This window comes from Dipodomys spectabilis, unplaced genomic scaffold, assembly GCF_019054845.1.
Source record: "Dipodomys spectabilis isolate Male_0828 unplaced genomic scaffold, ASM1905484v1 ptg000523l, whole genome shotgun sequence".
Classification (NCBI taxonomy): domain Eukaryota; kingdom Metazoa; phylum Chordata; class Mammalia; order Rodentia; family Heteromyidae; genus Dipodomys; species Dipodomys spectabilis.
This window is the reverse complement of record NW_024871200.1, coordinates 89,885-93,623: the sequence shown is the minus strand read 5'-3', so window position 1 is coordinate 93,623 and position 3,739 is coordinate 89,885. Positions and strand designations below refer to the sequence as shown.

At 36.2% G+C, this 3,739-nt stretch overlaps 1 non-coding gene across 1 annotated transcript; it reads left to right on the top strand.

Annotated features, from left to right (window-relative positions):
• The first annotated feature begins 2,800 nt into the window (after positions 1–2,800).
• Positions 2,801–2,907, top strand: LOC122099590. Its single transcript, XR_006145966.1, has one exon. It is a non-coding gene; the product is annotated as a U6 spliceosomal RNA (small nuclear RNA).
• Positions 2,908–3,739: the final 832 nt, after the last annotated feature.

Genomic DNA, 3,739 nt, shown 5'->3' with positions numbered 1-3,739 from the left:
CCAGGCCTTTGCCAGTATCAAAGATGGAGATCTCCAGTAGTGGGCAGGGAGAGGTGGCGTTCCCTTCTCTGCTCCCTGAGAAGGAGTGAGGAAATCAGGCTTCTACTCACACAGGAGTCTGGTTCCTGGGTGATCTCTGATCTGCGATATGAAGGATGAAGATGTCTGCTCCTTGTCAGTTCTTGCTGGTGTTGAGTAGAATCCTCTCACCTGCTGCATCTGGCGCCTTTGTCCTAGACTCTCTGTGTTGCAGGTATGGTGGTTACGGCCACCACCGCCCCCCCCATAGCTGCAACCATGGCCGCTGGCAAGTGCTCAGATTTGTCTACTTGCCTGGATTTTCCCTCTCTGGCCTAACTCTCTGTACTGTGATGGCACATTTGGTGTGATTCTTTGGCTTAGTTAAGCTTCCAGCTTCTCCTTTGCTATCTTCCCGGAACCATAAATTTAAATTTTAAATGATAAATTCTTTTAAAATTGTTTCACTCGTGCACAGGTATGGATAGATAAGTGATGTGGGCAGAATCAGAATTATTCAGAAGGTTGTAAATGGATGCTTACCTAGTTTTCTCTCGGCTGGATCATAGAATACAGACTGTCCTAATTGAAAAAGTTAGCCTTCTGAGGTTTTTGCATATAAACACTCCATCAACATTTTATTAGAAGATTATTCAAGATTAGCTATATGTTGATTAATAATGACTGATCATGACAGAAATTTGAGAGAAAACCATCTACACTTCAGTGAGGTTCTAATTTGTGCTTCACAAACTGTTATGAAAGCTCTACATGAGAAATCTAGCAGCTGCATTTCTAAAAAGACCTTGGGTTGTTACACTTTCTGATATTGCCTCAATTCAAATACTTCTCCTTGGAGTTCCATACTATTCAATGATGCTGTATTAGCTCCTTGTTACAATTTTCAGACTGATCTTTTTGATGAAATTTGTGCTTTTCAAAATTGCTCTCCAAATTCCATCCACAAACTGCATACAAAATTTATCTGAAAAAATTTGTATCTGTTTATATTGCATATACTTTTATTTTTCATTACAAATATGGAATGTAGTAAAAATTCTCATAACAATTATACTGCGCTAGATTGTGGGCAGATTCTGATGTAAATAATATACTGTGTTCATGTAGAGATTTTGAAAATCCAAAGTAATAAGCCTGTGGTCCTAAAACCAATACCTTACTTATATTGAGTGACAAATACAACTTCATAAAAGTACAGAAGTTTTCCTTGTATCTTTTTAACATATATTTTTATTATAAATACTGTACAGAGGGGTTACATTTACATAAGTAAGGTAATGAGTACATTTCTTATTGAGCATTGTTACCCCCTCCTTTGTTTTTCCCCTACCATCCCTTCCCTTCACACCTCTCCACCTCCCCCCTGCACCCATCCTCTGTTAGAATGTCTTGTATATTTCGTTGTTACAATGGGTCAACCAGTATCCTTTACTTATATCTTAAATGAAGAAATGCTCGCTTGATTTATGCTGATTCTACTTGTGTAGACACATCTAAAATCACTGCCCAAGTCCAAGAGCACATAAATGAAATGCCATCATTTTTTTGTCAGTTGGTATTTGTGTTCTACACATTTATTGACAGGTTACAAATTATTCTTAAACATTAAAACATTAAAAATACTTTCTTTTTTTCTTATTTTCTTCGCCAGGAAATCAGCAAGACCTCAGCCAGCATTTCTCGCCTAGGAATTTTCACATGGGTTAGTTAAATGTATATGTAGAGTCCAGTTTTCTGAGGACTCACTCATCTGCCTAGGAATTCATGCTGGTTGTTGGAAAAAGAGCTCAAGTAAGGATGCCATTTAAAGCCTTATAACTTTACTCTTTACCAGGGTATTCTCCTGCTACTTTGGTTGTTGAGAATGTCTACAAGAGTAAGCATTCCGTGAGGAGCAGGGAGATACCATAAGACTTATACTTACTGAGGTTTCCAAGTGACTTGCTATCACTTGTACTGCATTTTGAAAGTCAAATCTCTCTAAAACTACCAGTTTTAAGAGATAAGAAGAGTGGAAAATGAACTCTTAGGGACAAATACATCTTCAACATATATTGTTCCAATTATTCCTTTTAAGGCATATTCAACAACTGGTGAAACTTGTGTTGGCTGTAATTATGTGTCTTTCTCCATGGGTGCATGTATACATTAGAATATGTATGTGTGTGAATAGTAACATACATGTGTACATTATGGCTTATATCATCATTTATTCCTTGCTAACAAATAAAGTAAGGAATCACTAAACTTTTAACAGAAACTTTGTAGTTTAAGTCGTAACTCTTCACTCTGCTCCTTTACACAAAGACTGCAACTTCTCATTAATAAAGTTTCCATAAACTCTGAAATGTACATACTTAGTACTTAATGTCTGTTATCATAAATCTTAAATACTTTACAGAAAAGTTTTATACCTGCCAAACAGTCCTATTTTTGGCATATATAAGCAAAATCTCAAAATTAAGCATATTTAAAACATTAAAACTTTTAACAAACCTTAACACTTGCTGCAATGTTCATTTTGACAGGTGCCTTGTATAGAATAATTGAATTTCTCCTCCTACACATCTCTTGAACTACAAATATCTGGAATTATTTTGTTTTTGGCATGTCTATCTTGATTTTATTCTTAATTGTGTGCTTATGTAAGAAATACATGATTCTATAATTTCCCAACAATTCTTTTGAACTTACTTTTTGTTGAATTGCCTAGCTTAATAAAATCAATTAAACATTATACTTTATATATAAAAACTGTTCTGTGCTCAATTTAGCATCACATACCCTAACATTGGAACGATACAGAGAAGATTAGCATGCACCCTGCGCAAGGATGACATGCAAAGTCTTGGAGCGTTCCATATATTTACAGCAACAGATGCTGAAACGTATGTGGCCACAAGGGAACGGTACTGCATTCTTGGTGGGAGTGTAAATTTGTTCAACTACTTTGGAAAGCAGTATGGAGGTGCCTCAGAAGACTCCACATAAAACTCCCCTATAACACAGTAATCCCACTTTTGGGGATTCATCCAAATGATCATAAAAAAGACCATACTAAAACTACCAGCACAACTATGGTTATTGCAACATTATTTACGATAGCTAAGATATGGAACCAACACAGATGCCCCCATTAGATGAATGGATCAAGAAAATGTGTTATATATACACAATGGAATTCTTTGCCTCCATCAGAAAGAATGATATCGCCCAATTTGTTAGGAAATGGAAAGACTTGGAAAAAATTTACTGAGTGAAGTAAGCCAAGTCCAAAGAAATATAGGTCCCATGATTTCCCTTATTTTCAATAACGAATGTATGTCTGGGATAAGCAGAAAAGTTCAAAAGATATGTGCATATAACCAGATAAGATGATGTTAAAGAAATTGAACCCCATGATAGGGACACAAGTGGGTTTTTGTTTCTTGCTATTGTTTCTAACGTACTTATAATGTGTGATGTCATTTTTTTTGTTTTTTGTATGTTTCTCCCCACACTGTAACCCCTGTTTTCTCTGTATTTGAAGTTGGTACACTTACATCTTGTATGTATGCTTCTCTAATTTGGGGAGGGGAAGGGAAAAAATGCTCAAATAGTGATACAGGTTGACCCATTGTAACAATGAGATGCACAAGACACTATGTTGAAAAATGAACTTTACAATTTAGGCGGAGGAAGGAAGGGGGAGGGGAGTGTA